General features: G+C 48.2%; 1 long non-coding RNA gene across 3 annotated transcripts in view; it reads right to left on the bottom strand.

Annotated features, from left to right (window-relative positions):
* Positions 1-17,826, bottom strand: part of LOC144153074 (uncharacterized) — a 621,787-nt gene extending 603,961 nt beyond the window's left edge. For all 3 annotated transcript variants that reach the window (XR_013319302.1, XR_013319300.1, XR_013319297.1), the window contains exon 1: positions 17,630-17,826. This is a non-coding gene — a long non-coding RNA (uncharacterized LOC144153074). The remainder of the gene's footprint in view (positions 1-17,629) is intronic.
* Between the last annotated feature and the right edge of the window lie 8,964 nt (positions 17,827-26,790).

Raw genomic sequence — 26,790 nt, 5'->3', positions numbered from 1 at the left:
CATACACAATTCTTGAAACCTCAGGCACCAGCGTGCCAAGCGGCCAGACGGGTTCTTTAGATTCGCCAACCAGCACAGGGAATGGTGGTCGCTTACGACCTGGAACGCTCGACCATAAAGGTACGGTCTGAATTTCAAAACTGCCCACGCGACAGCTAGAGATTCCTTTTCCGTTGCAGAGTAATTGCTTTCCACTCACGACAGGGTTTGGCTTGCGTAAGAAATGGTTCTTTCGGCACCGTCTTGCCATTTAACAAGAACGGCGCCTAGGCCCCCAATGCTGGCATCCGTGTGCTCCGTAATCAACGCATGTTCCTCGAAGTGACCCAGCTCAGGCGGTTTCTGCAGGCAACGCCGTAGTTCTTCGAAGGCTTCTTGCTTTTCGCTAGACCAGATAAGTGCGACGTCATTGCGAGTAAGGCGTGTGAGAGGGGCCGCAATGTGGGCGAAGTTCGCAATAAGTCGTCGGTAATACGAACAGAGGCCCAGGAATCGCCGAATAGACTATTTGTCAGTAGGTGTTTGGAAGTTGGAAACAGCGCCAAGCTTCTCTGGGTCGGGGCGGATGCCAGCGCTGATTACAACATGTCCTAGGGAGAGGAGCTCCTTATAGCCGAGATGACGCTTTTCCGGCTTGAGCGTGAGCGAGGAGGAACATATGGCCTGCAGGACAGATGGCAGTCGCTTTAGGCGTTCTTCAAATGTCTTAGAAAACACGGCTACATCATCAAGATACACTAGGCATGTTTTTCACTTCAGGCCAGACAAAACAGTGTCCATCATGCGCTGGAAAGTTGCGGGCGCTGAACACAAGCCGAAAGAAAGAACCTTGAACTCGTAGAGTCCATCGGGAGTCACAAAAACGGTCTTTTCACGGTAGTGTTCGGCGACTTCCATTTGCCAATAACCGCTTTTTAAATCTATGAAGGAGAATTAGTGAGCAAGTCGCAGACGGCTGAGGCAGTCATCAATTCGAAGAAGTAGATATACGTCCTTCTTTGTGACCTGATTGAGCTTGCGATAGTCCACACAAAACCTCAAAGTGCCGCCTTTCTTTCGCAGCAAAACGACTGCTGACGCCCATGGGCTTTTGAAGGGCTGAATGGCGTCATTAGCAATCATCTCGTAAACCTTCCGCCGTATCGCATCGCGCTCCTTTGGAGACGCACATAAGGGGTTTTGATAAACGTGTCGCACAGCCTCATCAATAATGATACGGTGTTCAGTGACAGGAGTTTGCCGAACACGTGATGTAGAAGAAAAGCAGTCACTGAAGCAAGCGCTGGTTGACATCGATGTGAAGTTTACTCGTCGTCTGTGGAGTCGGGTCATTCTGTAAAACAAAGGCAGTCCGTTGTTTCGGCGAGATCCTCAAGGATCGTGACGGTAGTTCCATCTGTGATTTCCCGACGCTGATTGGCAAAATTAGAAGAACCCCTGTTGTACCGCACGTTACGTTCACTGATGCCCTGGCAATAGCGGCTTGTTGCTCTAGCAGAAGTAGACGTAAAATTTCCGCGATTCCGTCACCACTCAAGGGATCGCCACATTTGACGGAAACGAGTAAACATGACCTTAGGTGTACGCTTATGTCGTCGATTACGCGAAGTGGTGCACATCGTGGTTCAGGCCTTTCTTGTGCAGTCTCATTCGTCGAAAAACTGACGAAGCGTTCGCATATGTTTATCGCGGCGTCATACTCCTGAAGGAAGTCCATGCTGAGGATTAAGTCTCTACAGCACTCAGGATCACAAACGTGGCAACGTAATCACAGTCACGAATGCAAATTCTCGCCGGGCATCTTCCTACAGGTGTCTTCAGATTGCCGCCAACCGTTTGAACTTGAGACCCGTCCCACGGCGTCTTTAACTTTTTGAGCCTATCAGCGAGCCGCTGACTGACTATCGAGTAACTATCTCCAGTCTCCACAAAAGCAGTTACCTCGTGGCCGTCGATGGCGACAGCAAGATCGGCACTCAGGACCCCCTCGAAGCAGGTGTTTCTTTCCTTCCCTTCCGCGTGCGTCGGTGGTGCTTAGAGGCCTTCAGCACTTATCCTGTTAGCAACCTTGCCTCCCAGGGTTGCTAGTTCACCCGCCGTGGGCTTTGAGACCGCCTCGTCAGGGATTCTCCGTGGTCGCGACGGCTGGGTGAATGAAGCGTAGCGGGTTGGCTCGGGGGTACTTCAGATTGCTATGTAGTCAGCAATAACGGCGGTCCTTTCGTCAAAACGGGGAGGAGGGCCGTGGATGGAAACCCAGGCAGCCTTATCTCGCAGTACGGGCATTGGCGATAAACGTGCCCTGGCTCGCCACAATGATAGCAAAGTGGTCGGTTGTCGGCGATGCGCCACACGTCGGTCATCCGAACTGGCGGACGAGGTGGAGCCTTCCTCTGGGTCCAGGAATCAGAGGGTTGCGTCTAAGAGTACGGCGAAGGCGGAATAGTCTCTGCAATTGGCACAGCTGGAATTAGCCGCAGCGTCGTTCACTTGGGGCATTGGCTGTGGCCGGGGCTCGGGAGTAGAGAGGGCCTGGCGAATTTCTTACCTGACAATATCGAGGACCGAGATAGCTCGATGCGAGGCGGTTAGTCCACATTTTCCCCGTTCTTCCTGGACAACACAGTGAATAAGTTCAAGCAGGCCTTTGTCGTCCGTGGAGGTGATGTCCGCGGCTGCGGATGCGCCCGTTGCCTTGACGGTCGTTCGGTCGTATTGGCGGCACCGCTCTTGCACGGCACGTTCAATGGTTGTGGCCTCCTGAATAAATCCGTGAACTGTGCATGGTGCGTTGCACACCAGGCCTGCTAACAGCTATTCCTTAATGACATGCACGAGGTAGCGAAGCTTCTTGGGTTGCGCCATGTGAGGATCGGCTCGCCGAAACAGACGGGCCATGTCCTTCACGTACATAGCGATGGTCTCGTTGGGCTTTTAGATGCGCGATTCCAGCAGCCTTTGTGCTCGATCTCGACGCTCGCTGTTGGCGAAGTTTTCTTGCATTTATCGACGCAAGTCACCCCAAGTGCGCAAGTTTCATTCGTGGTTCTCAAACCGGATTTTCACGCCATCGTACAGGGTGAAGTAAACATTCTGGAGCTTTTGCACAGGGCTCCACTGGTTCGTGTTGGTAACACGCTCGGACTGTTCTAAGCAGTCCTCGACGTCCTCATGGGCGTACCCATGAAAGTTGCTGGGAGGGCGAGACTGATGAAGATTCACCTGGTACTGTAGGGACTGCGCCATTGCTTCCAGTTGAGAAGCCTGGCGCCCAGTTGAGAAGCAGCGCACCGTGTTCTGGAGGTAGCCTTTGCTTGCGGCGGCTGCACCGATGGACAGGGTTGTCGACGCTGCGATGTCTCGAGTTCTCGAGTTCAAATGGTCTTGTACCCCGCACCACCACCAACCAGTTCCATGACGCGAATGTTGCTCACAAGAACTGAAAAAGTCTTTTAAGAAGGAAAACTTATTCCTTGCTCTACTCAGGAATCAGCGATGACCGGCTCAACGAGCATGCGCTCAGAAAAATCGTTCGTCGTCCTCTTCGTGGTTGGGCGTCGGTGATGATGGTAAGTCTTACTGGAAGCACCTCCCGCGAGGGATTGCTGCGGCCGACCAGACAATGCGGCATCAGCGTTGTCTCTGCTCTGGTGGGGGTTAGGCACGTGACACTGTTTGCGGACTCGGACATCTTCCCTTCCGCTCACAATATTCTTCGAAAACAACCAATTATCTGGACAGCAGGTCCCAAAATATACCCATCAAACACACGTTCCAGCAGCGTCCAGGTGTCCTCAAAAACAAATCTCGAACACGTGCTGCTAGCATCGTGTTTCGAAATACCTTGGCAGGGCCAAAGCGCTGCTGAGTTTCGTAAAGAGCCAGCTTCATCTCCACGCGCTGATACGGGTTTCCGAAGTGAAATGATGAAAGACAAATAATTATTGTCCGAAGCCTCATATGTACACAAAATTACGCAATAAATGTATTTCAGACAGGTATGCAAGTGGCCTACAATGAAGTGCTGACGAAAATACTTCCCTTCTTTCTGTCTTTACTTAATTCCGCCAGCAGCTGATAGGGGGCTGCGTGCTGGTGCTACAGCTGAAAATTGAACAATTTTTTATTTGTCGCTAAAATGCAGAGTAAAGCAACGGAAAAGGAATCGGAAATACTGTATACCATTGAAAACCTACTAGGGGCAAAAAACAAACCAAGCACGCCAATATTCTAGGCGAGACAGCACATTGCAGCCTTGTTTCCCCAAAGAGAATCAATTACACAAACTAAACTTGTTTTCAACGACATCGTTCAGTGCGACCAAACATTGTAGCGCAACCAAAATTCAATTTCGGTTGCCTTGATTTCGGTGTGAAATGCCATCACAATGTAACCAAAACCTGTTTTTGAAACGGTTTGGAGGGACATAGTGCGATTATAGGTTGCCACTGCCGGTATTTCGCTACATTTTTGGCCCCCACCGCAATCTGTCAGAGAAATCGCATAGCAATCATCGCGCCCGAAGAGTACACCGCGCCACCCCCAAATCCAATCGTGAAGTGATCATCATTCTGAAGTGACCATTGCGCCATAAACATTCAACCACCATCATCATTATCATTCTGTTTCTGTTATCTTTACATATATTCGTAGCCTCATGTCGAAGCATCAAATCATTTCTAACGTTCTGGCGTCTTCCAACGGCTTCTTCCAACGGTACTTACAGAAACTAGGCTAACCAATGAAGTTACAGACACCGAAGTGCTCTCGAATTTACCAGATTTTTCCGGTATTTCGTACCGACCGCAAACGCGGCCGTGCAGGTGGTGTGCTAATCGCTGTTGGCCCAGAAATATCCTGTTCTGTTGTCGACTTTAAATCTGACTCTCAAATTTTTTGGCCAATTCGCCCCGTTTCCCATCACACCGCCCTACATGGGGTCTGCTACAGGCCACCAAACACCAATACCTTCGACACGTTATTTAAACAATGTGACGAGCACACTCACGACCACCCACCTTAACGCTCGCATTTTACTTTTTGGTGACTTTCTTTTTCCGAAAATTGATTGACACAACCCGACACCCTCGTCGGCATACGATATCTAAACGAAAGATTTTGTAGACATTTGTTTGAGTTTCAACTTATCTCAACTAGAATCAGAGCACACGCGCATAGCAGGCGGTTGTACTAACATAGTAGATTTAATACGAACCGGCCATCCTGATTCTTTATCATCAATTTCATACCTGCCCGAAATCAGTGACCACAAAGTTGTACATGCAGATTTTTCCTTCCTTCTTCAGTGACGCGACAAACTCAAGAACACAATTACCTTATTGAGAAAGGTATTTATGAAGTTATAAACAACGGGCTTGAAAACGTCTTTCCAGTCTTCGAAAATAGCTTTCATACCCGATCTGTGCACGATAACTGGGAGACCATTAAAGGTAAGATGAACGAAGTAACTGGCAAATTTATCCCCCCAGTATTATTCCGTAGCACACCACAGAAGCCCTGGTTTACAAACAAACTGAATGGATGAGAGAATAAAAAAAAGCGCCTTTATCGCGCAAAAACAAGCAAACGAAACACCTGACGCTTTGGCGAAATTTAACACAGCCAAAAAATAGTATACCACCGCTATATGTAACGCGAAATACACTTTTATGAGCAAGGCCTTGCAGGAATGCAAACCGATAGAGAGAGAGAGAAGAAACATTTATTAGAGCAGACGGTGGTGGTTGAGCCGTCACTCGGTGGGGTGGGTTCACCTCAGTCCAGGTACCCTTGGGCCTTGGCTGCAGCCCTTGCACGGGTGACCAGAAAGATCTGGTCAGCGTGACGGGAGCTGGTCAGCAGGCCCTCCCACTGCTCTGGGGAAGGTCTGGGATTGGGGGCAAGCGATGGGGTGTTTTGACAGGCCCACACCATGTGGTAGGTAGTATTAAGAGAGGGGCAGAATTGGCAGGTGAGGGTGTATTGGGTAGGGGAGATAGCGTGGAGGATGGGTGCGTTGTAATATGTGTTTGTTTGTAATCGACGCCAGATGACTGCTTCCTCCTTGGTTAGTTGAGGGTGAGGTTGAGGCAAAGTGAGGCGAACGTTGCGATAATTGTGCAGGATGTCGTGGTAGCGTGATGGAACAGCGGGAGTTGGAGGAGGCTGGACCGTAGGTTCTGTTCCTGAGGGAAATGCCCGGTGTGGAAGGGCGCGGGCAGCGGCGTGAGCCGCCTCATTTCCCTCGAGGGACGAGTGGCCAGGGGTCCAGACGATGTACAGGTCGGGGAGGGGATTGATTGAGGCGAGTATGCGTAATGCAGGAAGTGAGATGCGTCCACGTTGAATGTTACGGCAGGCTTGCTGGGAATCTGTTATTATTGTAAGGTATTCGGAGCCAGTTGTAGCGGCGATGGCTATGGCAATTTCTTCGGCAGTGGTGGTTGATGTCGAGAGAGTTGTGAGGGAGGTGAGAAGTGTGCCTTCTGAGTTTACAACCGCCAGAGCATGAGCCTGGCGTGTGGGGTAGAGGGCGGCGTCGGTGTAGCGAGTATCGGGATGAAAGTGGAATTGTGAACGGAGATGCTTAACCCGGGAGAGCCTTCTACCTTGGTTGAATTCTGGGTGCATATTGTTAGGAATTTTGGATACAGTAATGTGGGACCGGATTGAAGATGGAATGCGCTGAAGGGCTTGTGAAGCAGGTGGGGTCGGGTATCCGAGAACCTGGAGGACGTGTCGGCCGGTGCTGGTAAGGAGGAGTCTGGTGAGTTGGCTGTTGCGTTGTGCTTCCAGGAGTTCTTCGAGGGTGTTGTGGATTCCGAGTTGGAAGAAACGACAGGTAGAGGTTTGAGCGGGGAGGCCAAGTCCAATTTTGAAAGCTTTTCGAATTAGTATATCGACTTTCTCCCGTTCTCTGGGTTTGAGGGCGATGTATGGGGTGGAATATGTGATGCGACTAATTAAAAGTGCTTGAATTGTGGGGAAGAACTGCAGCGCCAGAGCCATCTTGATGGAATTGGACTCCGAGTATACGAAGGGTGTGTACTTTAGGAATGGGTGTGGAACCGATTGTTGGAGCAGGATCGGGTGTGGGAACTGGACATCGCCCACGAGTTCGGGAGCGGAGGATGAGGAGGGCTGATTTGCTGGGGGCACACGTGAGGCCCCGAGGGCGGAGATAAGCGAGAATGGTGTCGATGGCTTGTTGTAGGGTATCTTGTTGTGTGCAAGGAGATCCGGTGGTCGTCCAAAGAGTTAAATCATCAGCGTATAGTGCATGGTGGAAGCCAGGAATGGTTTGAAGGAGAGGTGGTAGCTTGAGGAGAGCGATGTTGAAGAGGAGGGGTGATATAACTGATCCTTGTGGGGTTCCCTTGGGAGGAGTGCGAAATGTGTCAGATCGAAGTGGTCCAATGCCAAGGGTGGCAGTTCGGTCGGTTAGAAAAGCCCGCACGTAGTTGTATGTACGCGCACCGCACTGGGTTTCTCGAAGTCCTTCTAAGATGGCCTGATGGGTGACGTTATCAAAAGCGCCCTTTACGTCGAGGGCTAAGATGGCACTGGGATGAATTTTGCTGAGGTGATCGATGACTTGCTCTTTGATCTGTAAGAGAACATCTTGAGTTGAGAGGTGTGAGCGAAATCCGAACATGGTGTGAGGGAATAGGTCATTGTCTTCAAGGTGAGTAGTGAGGCGGGTGTGAACCATGCGTTCAAAGAGTTTACCGAGACAGGAGGTGAGGGAGATGGGGCGAAGGTTGGAGAGCTGGATTGGCTTGTTGGGCTTAGGAATTAGTGATATATATGCGTGCCGCCATTGCGGAGGGAGGGTGCCGTTTGTCCAATGGTTGTTGAAGAAATCTAGTAAAGCAGTTAGAGGGGTATTGCCCAAGTTACGGATAGTTTTGTTAGTTATACGGTCGTGGCCAGGAGTGGTATTTTTAGTGAGATAAGAGATAGCTTGGTCGAGTTCTTGCAGCGTAAAGGGAGCGTCAAGGGCAGGATTTGGAGCGCCAGTGTAATCAGCGTGGCAGAAAGGAGAGGTATTGCTGTCGGTACCAAAAAGGGTGGTCTTGAGCTCTTTTAGTAGCTGATCATTCGAATGGGGATAGTTGTTAAGAAGACGGCGGACGTGATTGTGGGTGGCAGCTTTCGCAGGTTTCGAGCCAAGAAGACTACGGAGGAGGTGCCACGTGCGTTTACTGCTGAGTGTTCCTTGGAGTTGGTCGCAAAAGGTAGCCCAGTTTTGTTTGTGAAGGGTGTGCGCGTAGATAGCAGCTTCTTGGGTCAGGGCAGCAATTCGACGTTTCAGGGATCTATTATATTTCTGCCTCCGCCATCTACGAACGAGGCCGCGGCGAGCCTCCCATAGATGGAGAAGATGGTAGTCAACTGAGGGATTCTCCACCGTCAGAGGAATTGTCTTGGAATGCTTCTTGACAGCCGTGATTAATTGCGAAGTCCATTCTTCTAGGTTGGTGATAGTGTCTTGAAAGGGTTCAGGATCTTTACGAAAGGATTCCCAGTCGGTGAGTGTGGCTTGACCGATGCGAGGTTTGAGGGTGAGGCGAGGTATAGTGATACAGATAATGTGATGATCGCTGCCCAATGTGTCGTCAAGACACTGCCATTCCAGGTAGGAAATATTATGTGAAAAGGTGAGGTCGGGGTTCGTATCTCGTGATACACTGTTGCCCAGCCGTGTAGGGGTGGTAAGGTCGTTGCAGAGAGTGAGAACGTGCTGCTGTGTGGCGTTGAGTAAGGTTGCCCCTTTTTTGGTTGCGTGATGATAGCCCCATGCTGGGTGCGGAGCGTTGAAGTCACCTAAAACAATGAGAGGAGCGGTACGAGAGGTGCGAATTGCGTTGTGGATGAGGTGGTCGATGGTGGTGAGGGAGTGCGTTGGAGGGCTGTAGATGTTGAGAATGAACAGGCTTGTGCTCTTCGGGTGGGAGGGAAGAATTTCCAGAAAGGTATGAGCGATGGGCGATGCAATGTCGTGTAGTTGGGCGGCGAGAGTCTTGGATACGAGCGTGGCGGTGCGGTGACTCGGATCTTGAGTGTAAGCTTCGTAGCCTCTGAGTTTTGGTGAAGGGGTGCCCGATTCTTGTAGGACCAAAATGTCAGGTTGGTGTTGCTGAGTATAATGGCCGAGTTGAAAGCGTTTGCTGAGGAAAGAGCGGCAATTCCATTGGAAGATTGTAACAGTGGAGGCGTTAGTCATCTGGAAGGGGGGTTATAGAGGCAAGTTGCTCGTCGCTGCTCTGATCGATTTTAGGCTTTTTGGGGTTTTGGGGTTGTTCGAGTTCAAGGCAATCGAGACGCAGATGAAGTGATTCAAGCATCTGGCCGATAGAGGAGTGAGACTGCTCTAGGGCTGTGATTCGGGCTGTGATAGTTTCTCCGAGCTGGACGATTGATTTGGTAGTTGTGGCTAGTGCTTGGTTCACTTCTACAAGAGCTACTTGTATCTTCCTATCTATGAGCGCCGAAATCTCTTCAGCAGTGATGATGGGTGGGGGAGGAGGAGCTGACGGGGATGAGGGCGCAGATTGTTCAACCCGAACATGATCTTCGTGCTGGCAAACGCGATCGCTACTGTGAGTGCGTGATTCTTGTTCAAGGGCTTCTATGCGTCGGAGGAGCATCGCGTTTTGATTGCGTAGTTCTGTGAGGAGGCCTTCGATGGCGGACGAAGATGAGGTGGCAGGTGTGGTGTGTGTGTCGACGGTAGTGTGGGTACGAGTGCTTGATGGCGTGGGTGGAAGGGGAGGAAAATGTTGAGCAGTGGGAGCGCTACGAACGGCCTGTGACCAGCTCACCGGTTTGGTAGTTCGAGCCTGATTTGTTGTGTCCGGAAGCTTGCTATTGTAGGTCGAGACTGGTGGCTGCATTGGATGTTTCCGCTTGACCACGGGCAGCGTTGGAATCAGGCGTTGGGGGCAGTCCTTGGAAGCGGTGATGTGGGGAAGGTCACACAGCTTGCAATTTGGTGAGCATCGATGGTCATCGGTGGGATTGGGAGTTCCGCAGCCGGGACAGACTTGTTGGTTGGGGTGTGGGCAGACGTCCTGCCGATGGCCGACTTCTCCGCACAGTCGGCAGAACTGAACAGTTCTTCGAAACGGGCGGCAGCGGTAGATGAGACTGCCGACTTTTACATAAAAAGGGACGTGCGGGCCTTGAAATGTGAGGAGGGCTGACGTGGTTCGACCCAGCATGCGTGAGTGAAGAAGGCGAGGTTCATTAGCTATGAGGAGGTCCGGGAGGTTCTCGTTCGTGGTGCCGGGGTCAAGACCGTGAATGACTCCACGGCAGGTGTCAGGTGGAGGCTTCAGGTACGGGAGAAGTTCGTACAGGACAGAGTTGAGTTGAACAGAGGAGATGCGGCTGAGGGTTATGGCGTGAATTTCACTCGGCGTACTAGCTACAATGAGGTTTTGGAGTGTCTGAATTTTAATTGTGACTTGAGAGAAGAATTCCTGCTGCGGAATGTTGCTTGCCGTCGCTAAGCTTTGTGTGAGTAGGTGAGGCGACCAGGCTGAAAGATCGAGGCCGGATCGGGGGCGATAGATCACGGTGTAATTATTGGGAGGCAGGCGTGGTAGAGGGTTGCGCCGCTGCGTGGAGGCATCTCGTGGTGGCGCGGCTGGTAGCGATGCTGTCTTCGGGTTAGTAACGATGCTCGGGGCATGAGCCGTCTTCTTCTTGAAGCGTGAGTGTAAAACTTGGATCCACGGGCTGTCGGCGTGAATGGTGCGGCCACTGTGCGAGTCGAAGTCCATGGTCTCGGTAGAAGCGGCATGAGCGGTGGGAGAGGATTCCACGTCCGCCGGCATGCTTGCAAGTGCCACAACGGGAGCCGGGAACCGGCTCGCCGAAGCGTTAGGGTTAGCGCATGGACGCTCACTTGAGAACTTGATAGGCGATAATTCGGGGGAAAAGGCACACCGGGTGGTGACAGATGCAGCTTACCGTCAGGAAGTCGACGGTATAGTTTTTGGGTGGCTGGGGCTCGAAAATCAGCCTAAATGAAGGTTGAGAGCCGCGGCCCGTTCGCAGTAGAAACGCAAGGTGAGCTTCTTCGTCGTCGTCTCCTGCAAACCGGCGCACTGCTTATCTTAAAGTACGTTATCGGATTCATTAGCCATGTGGATGGTGCTGGTGGACCAAGGGATCACGATTCGCTTGAATTTTTGTGGATTCATTAGCCATGTGGATGGTGCTGGTGGACCAAGGGATCACGATTCGCTTGAATTTTTGTGCAAACCGATAACACACAAAAATTCAAGCGAATCGTGATTCCTTGGTCCACCAGCACCATCCACATGGCTAATGAATCCGATAACGTACTTTAAGATAAGCAGTGCGCCGATGATTTTAACACCACGTTTTCATCGGTATTTACGAACGAATCTAGCGTACCTTCTCCTCCTGCTACGGTACTGTTGACATCCCGTATGTGTCAATTTTTTTTTTGTTCAAGCAGTATATGATGTGTTGCTTAAAACATGAAACTGTCCTCATCAGGTCGCATCGATGACACTAATTTAAAGCTGTTAAAAAAGTCACGACACAATCTTGACTTCCAGATGACTTGAAAATGGGCAAGGTCGTTTTTTATCTACACATCACGGGATAAAAATTAGCAGTGGCTTAGCCCGGCTATGCCAGGATATACGTAGCGTGAGCTAAGGTTCAGATGGTTATTCTTAGCTTTCCTGGTTGTCTAGGATTAGCTTGATTATCATGCTTACTGCTGATTCAATGACACACACACGGTATACGCATTATGTGACACGTATATTTATCAAGCAGCTCCGGCGCAGCGTCACCAATCGCCCCAGAGCTAAGCTGGATCGACAGGCGCATGCCAGTGTTGCTGCGACGCACGAGCCATCGGTTCCACACCCCGCCACCCCCTCGCATGATCCTCAAGTGGACCGGGCCGCCACGTGCGGAACGGAGGTCGGCGATGACGCTGGGCGCGTGGGGTGTATGAGAGACGCCGGGCAGCGGGCAACGTTCTGTGCGCCGTGTGACGTCATTGCTCCTCGCGCATGCTCTGCACGGCTCTCCAGGAGCCACGCGAAACTGCTCAACCTCGGCCAGTCTAGCTCACGCTACAAAAACTGTCCATTGAACTACCTGCTCATTGCTTTAACAAGCATCCCGTGCAAAATCATGAAACATGTCATCTACTCTCCGATTGTAAACTTTCTAGACTCTAAGAACTTCTTTCACCCCAGCCAGCATGGTTTCAGGAAATGATTCACTTGCGAAACAGAACTGGCAATATTTCTTCACGACCTGCATGCTATCCTTGACAACAACTTACAAACTGACGCAATCTTTCTAGATTACGCAAAGGTATTCGACACAGTATTCCCCTGAAGACACGCTAAAATTATCCCAGTTAAACTTAGACCCAAATGTGCTAAATTGGATCGAAGCGTTTCTAACTAACCGTTCTCAATTCGTGAATGTCAATAGCAAGTCTTCCGAGTGTCTCAAAGTAACTTCAAGCGTACTTCAAGGTTCCGTTCTTGGCCCCCTACTCTTCCTAATATACCATAACGACTTACCCCTCAGCGTATCCTGTGAAATCCGCACGTTTGCAGGTGGCTGTGTAATCTATCGAACCGTAACTAACATTCACCACCAAGCTCTTCTCCAGCAAGACCTTAGCCACAATCATAGAATGGTGCGATAATTGGCTTCTGTCTCGTAACCCAAACAAATAAAAACTTGCTCGATTTTCCCGCCGTAAAAATCATTTCTTTTTTTCATATACCGCGAAAGTCCATGTACAGTCACAATCATCCTTCAAGTATCTAGATGTAACACAGTCTTGCAATCTTACTTGGAATGAGCATATTACTAACGTCATTTCATCGGCAAACAAAACACTGGGTTTCTTGAAGCGTCACCTATGTAATGTACCCCCACATGTAAAGTTTCTCGCATATCAGTCCCTCATCAGATCGAAGCTCGAATGTGCCACCATATGGAACCCGCCCCAAACATCTCATTAACGACCTCTATCTGTCCAAAATCGCGCCGTTCGATTCATTCACTCCCTGTGCTCGTACGACATGAGCGTTTCATCCTTGAAATCACAATTTGGTTTTCACCACCCTCTGTTAGCCGCCGTATCACCACCCTTTCCCTCTTTCATAAAATCTTTCATTCTTCAATCAATGTAGCCCCTGACATCTTCCCCCGACGAACATTTCACACCGCACAAGCCATCCACTTCAAGTGTCAAAATTAATTCGGAGCCCTCCACTACGGCGCGCCTCATCGCCTGCGCTGCGTCGGCGCGTTAAACCCTACAATCAATCAATCAAGTGTACCGTTATCGCAACAGCACTGTAACTTTTTCCGCCTCTTTTTCTCACCGCGCAGTCAAGGATTGGAACGACCTACCCTGCTCCATTGTTTCAACGACCTGCCCATCGCCCTTCATAGTAAATGTTACAAATCACCTGTGTTGCGAAAATTAATGCGTTCAGATGTGTTCTTTTCCTGTGTATCCACCACTTGTGTAATACCCCCCAGTGTGGTACTTTTAAGGTAATAAAAATGAATAAAAGTAATGAATTCCTGGGATCACGAAATTGCAAGAAGCCCTATTTTTCCCACTTCGTTGTTTATATAACTCAGCAATGCTATCCTTCAGGAGATTATTTCGTAAACATGAGCCGCATGTAAGACTCCAATTAAAAACCGAGCGTGCCAGTTTTGTAAACGAGAGATCAGCTTGCAGCCTTGTTTGTGTAACAAAAATTCAATTATAGAATTATTGATTGATTGATTGATTGATTGATTCATTCATTCATTCATTCATTCATTCATTCATTCATTGATTGATTGATTGATTGATTGATTTATTTATTTATTGATTGATTGATTGATTGATTGATTGATTGATTGATTGATTGATTGATTGATTGATTGATTGATTGATTGATTGATTGATTGATTGATTGATTGATTGATTTATTGATTGATTGATTGATTGATTGATTGATTGATTGATTGATTGATTGATTGATTGTGAGGTTTAACGCGCCGACGCTACACAGGCGATGAAGCACGCCGTAGTGGAAGGCTCCGAATTAATTTTGACCACCTGGGGATCTTTAACGTGTGCCGAAATCTCGAGCACACGGGCATTTTTGCTTTTCACCCCCATCATAAAAGCGGCCGGCACGGCCGGGAATCGAACCCGCGACCCTGTGCTCAGCAGCACAACGCCTTAAGTAGCCACTGAGCCACCACAATTATCAAAACTTCTTTTCAGCGACATCGTTCTCAATCAAATCATCCCTTAAACCAAACAGTTGAATGTAATCCAGACTCAACTTCACATGTCTAGTTTCCAGTATGTAAAACAGCATTTTTAAAGCGTTAATGCGGGAAGTGACGAATACAAGACAGCACGCAGACGAGCGCAGTCTCACAAAAATGTCTGTTATTGGAAAGTCCGAGCGCATATGCATGACCCTGTGGTTACATGGGCCTTCACTCAACGCTGCGCGTTAACTTTATCAGGGCGGAGCGGCCGTTGTGTGGCACCACCGTCGCTTCAGCGAACAGTGCCGCCTGTGGTGAACCGCTCGTCAGTGGAATGCCGGTGGCGGTGACTGATTCATTAACCGTTTGGTTTTTGTTAACATATGTTACTCATACAAATGCAGGAAACCAATTTTAAGGGTTTCGTTCAGCGACGCCGGTAAAAGGGACAAATTTGCGTTTACAAATGACACTGCTGTCGAGCCGTTAAGGCCTAACAGGTGATGTCCACTCCCAGCCAAACTGCTGGTTCAAACGGCTTAAAATATCATGAGCACACTGTGATTACGGTGTTGGAGCTCAATATTTCTGCAAATTTTAAATATTACAGCACGGAGAGAGTGAAAAGTGGTGAAATAATTTTTCAGATATCAGTTTTTTTATCGCGCGCCATTTGAGATATTGAACTGGTTTTTGTTGATATAGGTAACTTACTCAGGTATCTAGATACTGTTCTACAACATCTTTCTATGACACCCACCTAATAAAGGCAAGCAGGATTTCGGGAAAACGGCGGGTTTTTACACATACCTCAATAACCACACCGCCAGTTGATATATCCAATTTGTTTATGCTAGCAAATAGTGCCAATCCAGTTGCCCAAAAATTTATTTGAGTATTTTCTTATCACATGCGGATAAAAAATTGGCTCCATTCTACGCTGTGAAGGTGATTGGAAAGCAAAGCTTTAAATGACACCCACAACAATTGCCCATTCGACGTCACATCAAGTCTGCGAGTTGCAGAGGCAGCAGGAAATAGTTGACCTGCAAAAACAGAAACGGTGCGACGTTATGTCCAGCGGCATACCGTTTTAGTGGACACCCTTCTTCGAAAAGTCCAGCAGCTACCACAAAAGCAGCTTCGAGCCTGCGTTCAAGAAGCGCTAGCAGTGCGCTTCGAAGGTCGCGGAGTAGCGGGACAGGAGGTAGCGGGACAGGGCCACAAGTGATGCAGACGACACTTCTCTTAGCACGGTGAAAACGGACTCAGTGGCAAACCCTTAATTTAAGGGAGTGATAAGCGCTATACGGAAAAAAGTGTAATTGATCCTTCCTTCACAGGAATCGGTAAAACACGGAAGTGAAATGTGCCTTCACAGGAGCATTTATTATGCATCCATATGAACTTGCACATCGCTACTTATATTACGTCGGTATAGCACCGTCAGACGCATCAACGTTAGACACTGGATTGCACGCGTCGGAACATTGCGTATATCCGACTGAAACCACAGACCCTTGAAAACCGTGCGAACGAAACGGAACTGAAACCAAAACCGAAACCTGTAAGTGGCGGAGGGTTCCTCTATTCACCTGCGTTAGATTCTAGCCACCCTACCTGCGTCCCGCGTCCACGAAGACGCTGGCATGGAGGCACCAACTGTCGGCGCTCATAACTACTTCGCTTCACTTCTCATAGATGGCAGCATCTCCTAGACGGCGTCTGAATGAAGAAAGTAGTGGGAAAGATATAAGGCGCGTTCGTAGACCTCCTTGTGGTTGAATTCGTAGCGCAGTGGGAAGAGCCCTGTGTACCTCCCGTTGCGGCGAGAGAGTTCGTGGCTGGAATCCGGACACAGCGGCGCCAATGGAACTTCTTCTGGCGACGTCATTTCCGTGACGGATATGACGCCGGTCAGATGTTGGTGTACCCGGGCATAAAGCACTTTCGTGTTAAAACAAGCTTTCCGTCCAGCAATGGGATCAATAAGGCAGTTTGGTTATTCTTTTAAAAGAACAACTAGGCAGGCAGAAGCATGAGCGTTAGAATTTTTTACCGGCGAAACACGCAACCCAGAATGCATTTTCCAGGCAATTGTTTCAGAAGGGAACAATTGGTGGTTGGACTTCGCGCACTACCACCACCGTCACCTACGACAGCTGCATCCGCGGGGTCATTTTCTAGACCGAAGCTCAGATGAATGAATACATTATCAGAAGGAGGAGAATGAAACTGGTTGAATGCTTCTTTCTTTGCTCAATACGGAATACTTCCGGGATATCATTCAGCAATTTTCAATTCCGGACATGATCGCAGTATTTGGCGAAATAAGTAGCCATCTTTATTTGCCTGTCTAGCACACCTCGTCAAAACTGGACGCCACTCGTTCGCACTCTCTAAAAATATATATTGTAGGCACCCATGTGGTCGTGCGGCTGACCCTACATTTATTTTTAGATGAGTTTCGATGGCAGCAGGAGTCCGCGAGTCGGGGAGCGCAAGTAGAATGCGGCCGAGCAGCGCAGAAGCCTGGGCGTCCTTTTTTCTGGCGCGTGGCTCGACCTGCGTGCAGGGGCCACGCGCTGCTGACGCTGGCACAGCGGCCCATGGTGATGATAGTGGGCGCTTGCAGTCGCTGACGAACTGGCCACTACAATATATTTTCCTCAAGCGCGCACTCGCGATCACGCTCATGACTCGCCCTCACGAGTCGTACTCACTAGCGTTCACACTCCTTAGCTCATTACTCACCCTCACCCCTCGCACAGACAGACAGACAGACAGACAGACAGACAGACAGACAGATGGACGGACGGTCGGAGCGCACAGTAGACGCGCAAGGCGACCGGATGCTAGGACACCAGTGACCAAGCGTCTGCACGCCGCTCACGAAGCACTTCACCTGGCGCAAAGACGTTTAACACAAAGCCCAACTTTGTAATGTCGCGGCGTCTCCGGCGTTATCCCTAGCAGTTCACGAGGTATATATGTTTCATTTATCTCTATATGTAGAAGTTTCGGTGACAGTTTGTGAGAGCAATTTTCGACCGTAGTAAATGGTTTTTGAGTCACACAAAATATAAAGAGGGCGCTACTTCCGTTACAAACACTTCCTAAGTGCTGGCAATGCTATATTTTCTGATGTAGGTTAGAGTAATTCACAAACGCAGTCACGGAACACGAAGTACAGCAAGGCGCACAAAGTGCAGCCAAGAAAATATTGCTGTTTTCTTGGCGGAGCTCCTGTGGCTATTATTAGTTTACATGAACGGATAATGCGTACTTTTCATTCAGGATAAATTGACAGTCTAAATAGTAAGCTTACCGGCAATATTGGTCCCATGCTGACACATCCTTCGAGCCAGACGGCGGCACACAACTTCCGCAGGAAACTCTTTGCATCATCATCACCATTAGTCAACGTACAAATCCCGGGAACATGTCTTCTGAGTGGCTCCTCGCGTGCAGTCTCCTCCACCACCACTGTGGCTGACACAAAAACAGACCTTACGTGCACTGCAGCCCCCCCCCCCCCCCCCCCACGCGTGAAATGTTTGCCGTGACTAACCTGCCCACCAACATCTGGTTTGGAAATGGTAAACTTAACCAGACGTCACCTTTTCAAGGTTCCAAATAGCAGGAAAGTTTTCTTCACCGCAGTTCAAAGGGCAGCCAATACCGACGGAAACTGCGGAGCGCCACCGACCGATATTTGTCGTCGTTTAGTCCGCAGGGAACGGCCTGAACCACGTCTCTGTCACTGCTACACATATTCGCACAACTTGCACACCCATCGAGGAAAGGATGCTGAACAGTTTTCGCGCCGTTTCCACGCAGGCAACTACTTAAAACGGCCCCAAATCCCACCACGAGAGCGCTGCCATTCTGAGCAGCATAGAGGCGCTGCTGCAGAAGCATCGTCTGCGAGCGACTGTAACTGGCTGTCTTGGCAGGCGTGACGAAGCGTTTTTGCGCGGCGGCTGGCACCGCCGTCAAGCAGACAACGCAACTGCACCGCGCCATGTTATCGCTGGCGTTGTCGCAGGCCCGTCGCGAGCTATTGCATCTCAAAAGCACTGCAAGTCATTGTTACATTTACAGACAAAGGCAACCATCTTACCGTCTGGACGAAGAACAAATGGACGGATGTCGATCCGCGCTTGGTAACACCCCGAGTTCAATGATGGAGGACGTCGTAACAAAAAAATTCAAAACGGCATCGCTGAATGCCGGTGAAAGCCGCCGTGCACGATGATTACCGATACAGGAGCACCGCAAAGCAGCTTCTGTGGATGACGGGGAGTGGTGTAACGCCAAAAAGTTTCGGGAGTTGTAATGCGCCCCCGGTAAAAACATAATTTAAATAAAGCAAGCTTGCATACAAACAATATCTTAATCGTTTTTCTTTTATCTTCGTAACATTTATTTTAATTTTGACATTTCAATATTTATTTATTTATTTTTATTTATTTATTTATTTATTTATTTATTTATTTATTTATTTATTTATTTATTTATTTTATTAGAATACCCTCAGGGCCCGTAGGGCGTTACAGAGGGGGTGGGTACATCATCTCAGTACACAAAGTACCATTTATGTACAAGCCGATTTACGAGCAAAACGTTTTGTCAGTCTGACCTCTCGTTACTAGCGAAGCTACGGTGAGAGAGAGAGAGAAAGACTTTATTTGAGGCCAGCAGGGAGTGGGAGGTCGGGATGCGCAGAGCCTCCACATCCCACCCACGTTCACGACGTCCTCGGGACTAGGCCCCGCCGGTGTCGGCGTGAGCGGTGCGCGAAAGGTACTCGGGAGTTCGTCCCTTTCCCCCCCGTCTGCGACTCGCTCCGCTTCTGCCTGGCGAGAGCAGCCTCGAGCTGCTGGACGGCTAGAGTTTGTGCGTTCAGGTCCGTCGAATAGACGGCACTCGTTATGGTGTCCGGCAGCCGGCCGTAGAGGTCGGCAGCTTCCACGGGGTGCACTGCACAGTCCCACAGGATGTGGGCCAGAGTTGCGCGATGTTGCCCGCACACACTCCCTTGAGAAACAAAGGTTGCTGCTCGTCAGGAGTTTTACTTGACTCATTGGGAAGCCACAAGTGCTTCCTGAATTACCGAGATGCTTGCCACAGAATTACCGCAGCCCAGAGGGCATCGAGGACCCTGACGGCAAGTTTCCCCTACTTGACGAAACACCGCCTTCGCTACCATTGACCAAATCGCCATTAAACATAGAAACATGCATGCATCCCAGCGAGAAATATGCTTAGCGGAGGCCTTGCAGACTGAATTGCTATCATTGTGCAAGTTACATCTACGCATGGGACCAGATATCGTGGTCTTCGGAACTGCCGGGGCTGCATATTTCATATTGTTGGCATATTTTATTATCATCACTATCACTGAGGGGGGCTCAGCATCGCAACGGCAGTCAGCTGAAGGACGATACTGTTTCGGCGTTCCAACAAAGATGATTCCAAATAAAAGGCTCCAGCCGTGATTCTTTTGCTAGTTCTGCCTGTTAGACAATGGCAGCGTTAGCCAAAGGACTTTTTTGTCTGTACATGTGTTTGTCACGTACCTTTCTCCGCACACTACTTTTCCTTCCGTCGTGCCCTCCGTAGCACAAAATATGCGTGCTGTTGAAACCCCTCACCTGGTCTTCTTATCTCGCTTAATGCTTTTATATCCGAGGGAACCCCTGGGAACCCATCTAATAACACAACCAATCTAGCCATACTCAAAATGGTTCTAGTGTTAAACGTTTGTAAGTTCAAACTCCACAGGGGGGCTTTCGAACCCGGAGTTTCGTAGAATCATTAGCTGTATCGCTGGCCAGGCAGCCGCCTTGGTCAGGGGCTGTAGAGCTGCTGGAAACTGTAGAAGGTAAGTTTAATCTTCGGTGCGTACGACGGTACTGTACACAGTGAGAAGGTGCGATTTGCGCTCCAGTGCTACGGGGCTATTTATACCATCTGGGACATTTACTTATGCCCGGGCACGACGACACTGCCCTAAGTGGCAGAAAACTATAGACCAAGAACATTTTCTATAACAGTGCCGGCACAAGCAGAACAATTAGCAGTAGAAAATACAAGGGGAGTGGCTAACTAAGCCGACAACTCTACAAGAGCAGACCCTGGCTGCCTTCATCGAGAAGACGACCATCAGCTTTCTGGAATGAGGTGGCGAAGAGTCCACCAAGGCAAATAAACTTTTTAAAGCGAAAGCTTTCTTAGTGGGACCTCATGGCATCCTGTCAGGAACTAATGCATTTCCCCGTAGATCGGTTGGTCGACCGAAAAGCTCTGATAAGATCTGTGAGCACACTGCACATGCGCGAAACCGGGCCTCCATTGTGTCAGAAGGGTGACTTGAAAATCGCGAAAAAGCAACGGTTCTAAATAAGACCATACACGCATCGGTCATGAAGAAGGACTATCGCGTAAACCTCGTATCGGTATACATTTAGATCGCTCGTAGATTCGTTTACTTAGTGCGCGAAAAATCGTCGCGTGGGGTCGTTCTTCGTTTGCGATTTGGGTTTTTGAAGGTGAGACGATCGACTGGACGCACTTTCAGCGAAGGTTTTGGCGCACTTTTGACGCAGTTTTGAAGTGGGGAAGCTTTCGCGCGCGCTTTTCTCACCTTTCTTTACGGAGGGATGGTAAAGTTTTTGTACGTCCATCCGTCCGGTCGTTTGTCCGTCCGTTCATCATTTCGTCTGTCTTTCTGTCTGTCTGTCTAGAAGGTTGGTGGAAAACAGACGTCAATCCCTTGCTAGAAACATGTGGAGGGCCATCTATCAGACTCATGAAGGCATCAGCACGCACACCACGCTCACAAGCCAAGGACCGACCAATAATGGGCACAATCTGTGTGCTTTACGCGCTGTGAATGCAAACTTGTTTGCTTGCTTACACTCTGTTTGACTTGCTTCCCCGGAGTTAAATTTTTGCGTTTCCTGCACCCGATGACTGTCCCGGGTAAAGGCCAACTGCTTTTTTTTTATTTAATTATGTGCATTGTATGTAAATACTGCAACATCTTTAGGCATATGCCCTATTTTTCTATTTTTTACGTTCAATCAGCGGTCAAAGCTCAATGGCTGTCTGACTGCGACGCCTGTTTGTCCCACTTTATGTTCATATAAGACCAAGCTGACAGGTCCGCAGAACAAGCAAGCAGCATATTAATATTTGTATACTCCCCTTGAAAGCTCCCTTACGTTAGTTACGATGTCACTGCCATTTTTCCGGCCCCTTCACGAGGCATTCACATAATTTGGCGCCATTATTAAAACGACAATTCCACCGAGCTCAGCTGAGTGCCGACGAAGGGTAGAGCTCAGCAAATATCGCATTCCACCAAGATAAGAGCTGCATTGTAGGCCACTTGGTCGCCATACGCGCTAGTTTAACGGCTTCCATTTGGCGAGCACCTCCAAATCGTTTTATTCTGCCTTAAGCGAGGCCGGCTTAGATATATGAGTTGTCGGGGAAAAAAAGCTTTAAGAAATAAACAGGCTCTTTTGTTCTTCTTTCTTATTTTGTTTTTTTTTTGTTTTTTGTAATCAGGGCAATGCTGAAAAAAAGAAACAGAGCTTCCCCGAGGAAATTCGTTGCGATGCGACCAATCTGCAGTGCGGGAAACGCTTTCTGAAATGTATGATTTGAGTGAAATCGTGGGCAGACTTTGAGAGCGGAAGCTCTGCTGGAATTTGTGATGCAGCATGAAACAATTATATTATTTTCACTATAAATGGGAAAATTCATCGGGCACTTAAGCCTTTTAAGGGATTTGAAGGCGAAATCCAGCGATTATGGAAGACTTCTTCACTGCTGCATCGTGTTTGCGGTGTCATCTCGTTCACGATCATGTGGCACGCATCCGGAGAATTCTTGTTCCATCCTGGCACCGTACAGGGTTAGTGCTGTAGATATTACACTTGGCTGCGGCTCTGGCGAGGGGCGTTCACATTCCATTCGCACTCAAAGATACTTCTATGTGAAACTGCAATAAGGTAGCGAATTTTCATGTCAATTTAAAATTATTACGTTTACCGAAAGATGGTATCGTAACGACTACGCCATGTGGCATCTTGACGGATAAAAACATTTCTTCAATAATCGCCCAAACCGTCGAGGCGGTGGTGTAGCTGTTTATGTGGACGCCTGTCGTCGCTTCGAACTTCTATCTGATTTCTGCGAATCTACATGTGACTATGAGGTACTAACACTTGAGTGCAATCAAGAAATTGTTTCGGTAGCGTATCGCTCTGCCGATGGAAATTTTACTCGCTTGATTACTTTTTTTAAACTTTCTTAAATTAATTTTGTCTAAACCATTTTAGGTACATCTGCGGGGAAGACTTCAACATAAATGCCCTCGACAACAGCCCCACTGCACCTGATTTTACAACCTGTATAGAATCAAGCAGATTTATGAATCTAATCACTTCCCCGACCCGCATTACAACTTCACCGTCATCGGCTCTCGACCTTTTCATTACTAATCTACACATGGTTTCCGATGCTGGAACAATTGTGCAGGACACCAGTGACCCTTGTGCAGTTTCTATGCTTTACTCTGGGGGAGTAAATCGACAGCGTCGTACAGACACTGTTACCCCACAGTTTGTTTCCCATCAGGCTTTAGAGTGCTTTAAAATCGCCATTAGCTCTCATGACTGGTCTTGTGTTATGAATCAGTAAAATGCGAATGATGCATGCTTCTTACGCAAGGAAAATTTTATACAGATATACCTCGCACGTTTCCCGTTTCGAACGTTCACACCATACAAAAAAACAAGAAAGCCCATGGGTTATACGGTTTCACTTAAAAATTATAAAAAAGAAAAATTGCCTATTCGCGGAAGTCTTCCGCACACGAATACCCGAAACACCTAAAGAAATCAAGATGCTTCGAAACCGACTCAACACTCAACTCAAACGTGCTTATATAGTTTACTATAAAGAATTATTTGCTAATATCGGGGTACAATGCCCCCATGTAGTTTGGAACACGGCGAATAGCATTTTGAGCAGTAAAAACCGAAGTAACGCACCAAGACGTATAATACATAATGGAAATCTGCTAGACGGTAAAGCTCTTGCCGGCCACGTCAATCTGCATTTTGTTTCAAATAATCCTCCTAACCAAAATCTGCCCCTGCCAAAAATGCCATGGCCTGGTTCAGCTGGGTCCTTATTTCTTGATCCGACAAATAAAACAGAGGTCTGCCGAACTTTCACTTACCTGAAGAATAGCAAGGTTCTTGACGTTAATAGCTTGCAAATAGCACCGATAAAGCACGTTATAGAGCACATTGCCGCCCATCTTTCTCATATTTTTAACTTCATTCTTGAACAAGACGAATATCCAACAGCGATGAAGACGTCCCGAGTATCAGTCTTGTATAAAGGGAGAGACAGAAATATACCGTCTAACTATCGGCCCATATCCGTTATTCCTATTTTTCCAAAGGCTTAAAAAATTACTTTTTTGAGAATAACCAATTTTCTAGATAAAAACGCTATTTTAACCGGCGCCCAGTTCGGTTTCCGCAAAGGCAAGTCGACCGAAAATGCTTTGCTTCTGCTTAAAGAAACAATACTGCAAAACATCGAGTGAGTGAGTGAGTGAGTGAGTGAGTGAGTGAGTGAGTGAGTGAGTGAGTGAGTGAGTGAGTGAGTGAGTGAGTGAGTGAGTGAGTGAGTGAGTGAGTGAGTGAGTGAGTGAGTGAGTGAGTGAGTGAGTGAGTGAGTGAGTGAGTGAGTGAGTGAGTGAGTGAGTGAGTGAGTGAGTGAGTGAGTGAGTAAATAAACTTTATTGAGACGAGCTTCAGGCGCTGATGGTTGGGCGCCCACCCGGTGGGGGGCCTCCTGTAGTCCGGGGAGCCCTGGTCCGCGCTGGCTGCCCTAGCCCTCTCCACCAGGCTACGCTGGACTGAGAGGTCGGAGCTGGCCAGCTGGCCCGCCCGCTTCTCGTACGTTGGGTGAGGATTTGGCGTAAGGAATAGAAAAAACTTTCTCACGTTGGGCTCATTTATAGATTTCAACAAAGCGTTCGACTGCCTTGATCACAAAATTCTTCATCATAAGCTGGCTCACTACGGCATTCGTGGCGTTCCTTTATCTTTGCTAATATCATATTTGCACAGAAGAACACAGTGTGTTTGTAAAGGCAGCGATAGGTCAACTCATTTACCGGTTCCGTCTTGCGTACCGCAGACATGGTCTAGGGCCCTTGCTTTTTAACATCTATATCATTCACATCGTTACAATCGACAAAACGGTGAAGTTTATTATGTGTGCTGACGATAGCTCTCTATTGCTCTCAGGACCTGACCCGGACGTCCTAACTGCAATGACATTCTTCATAAGCTCCATATATGGCCTAACTCAAATCTCATCAGGATAAACCCTTCAAAAACAAAAGTAATAATTTTTCGTGCAAAAAATAAGGCGTGTCAAACCCAAAATGTCATTACGTATGAAAGGCAGGACATTGCAATTGTTGAATCATAAAATTTTGGGTGTGACATTTTCGTCAAATCTCAGCTTGGACTCTCACATTTCAATCCTCTGTAGAAACATTTTCCTCTGTAACCGGAGCGTTATCAAGACTTCAGTCATTTCTTCCTATTCAAGTGAGACTTAACGCATATCATGCGGTGTTTGCTTCGCATCTTGTTAAGTGCAGTTTAGTTTGATCAACAACTTCTCAGGCGAATATCACAAGAATTATCATGTTGCAGAAAATATTATCCGCCACATTGCAAACGTTCCGTATTTGTTCCCAACACTAAATTTATTTCGCAATTTTAATGTTATTCCTCCTGATATAATGTAATATTTCCACTTATTACGCTTATACTATTTCTCATCTGGCATATCGCGGGATTTTGTGACAACTGTGGCATCCTTAAAACAACACACTCATCCTGTACACACACAAAACACAGACTTCTGGATGATTCCTCGCTTTCGAACAAACTATAAATTACAAATGCTTCAGTGTAATCATCCATTCATTTTAAATACAAACAGGTGCGCTCAAAATTTCACACTGCGGAGTCTGCGCGAATGCTTTGTGAACTCTGACTCCATTCGTTGAAACCTGTGCTATTCTGTTTGTACAAATGTATCTTATGTATAGTTTTTGTGTAACATTGTTATTACTTCCAACATGTTTTGTATGGTTACAATTTAAGTGTCTGGTTCAACTGCAGTGTAAGTGTTAATTGCTGTATTCCATGATGTATCATTGTCTATCGTCGCCTGCATGCCTGGAGCCCCGTCAAGCTGCGTAACGCAGCTTTTAGCCCTGGAAGCTTTTGCAGTTTGTTTCTGGAATAAAGATTTTTGACCGATTCATTGATTGATTGATTGATTAAATTGGTGCGAGGGGACTACAATAAACAAGCCGAACTCACACAGGGTCACGGTAACATATTGCAGGCGGTAAACGACGTAAGAGCGGCACAGGCATCTCTCGAGACCAAAATGTTAGATTTAAGTGCACGCGTCAACAAAATTGAAGCCACGTCGGGCGATATTGATCGTACTGAGTCCGGTGTACGAAGTGTGCAACACGCCATTAATGACGTGTCTTGTAATTTTCAGGACCGCCTCGAAGGTCTTCAAGACAGGGGTCGACGAAATAATTTACTTTTCCACGGGGTGGAGGACGCTAAAAAAACCTGGCCCGAAACAGAAAAGAAAATTTTGGATACAGTTGCCCGAGGAAGGAAGGAATAAAGGTCACGGAAAGGCGGGAATGTCCACCAGGCTGCGGCCTACTTTGCTATCCTACACGTGGGGAAGGGGAACAATAGGAAAAAAAGATGAAAACAGTAAAAGAAGGGGAAGGTAAGGACAGAGTGTAAAGAGGTGTGGCTAGCGTTCCGACACTATAGGCGATAAAGTTCACTGACTCTATAGAGAGTAGACTTTTGTGCTACAGTCCTCTGTGCAAGTTCGTTGTTTTTAGGAAGCACAAGAGCGCTTTTGTCGCCTTGTGCGTAGATTGCGGAGAAGGCCAGTGGCCCAGCATTTTACCTTGCCTTGGAGCTAGGACCTAACTCAATCGAGTGGGCTCACCGTTTGGGAGGAGAGCACACAAATGGAGCAGTTTAGCAGCTATAAAGATGAAGAAAAGATACTATTCCAACGATGTAGCCTAAATGGATACGGTGTATCGCTGTCTGGAGATTTTCCCCCGGTGACAAGACAAGCTAGGAAAAAACTGTGGCAACACGGCAAAGAGCTGCGAGGTTCGCCTGAATTAAAATTACGTCACAACCGGTTGACTGTAAATGGTGCAACGTACGCTTACGACCGGCAAAGTGACAGCGTGCGGAAAATTTCCGCTAATGACGCAACCAGTGCTCCCAGTGCCGTCGGGGCCAACCCCCTGGGATCAACCTTGAACATTTGTGAGCGCAGTAGCCGGACAGTTGCTCCTAATCGTGCAGACGGTTCTTC

The sequence above is a fragment of the Haemaphysalis longicornis genome, unplaced genomic scaffold (genome assembly GCF_048455015.1).
Source record: "Haemaphysalis longicornis isolate Haplotype H1 unplaced genomic scaffold, Haemaphysalis longicornis Haplotype H1 scaffold_9, whole genome shotgun sequence".
NCBI lineage: Eukaryota > Metazoa > Arthropoda > Arachnida > Ixodida > Ixodidae > Haemaphysalis > Haemaphysalis longicornis.
This window is presented reverse-complemented; position numbering and strand designations above follow the sequence as displayed.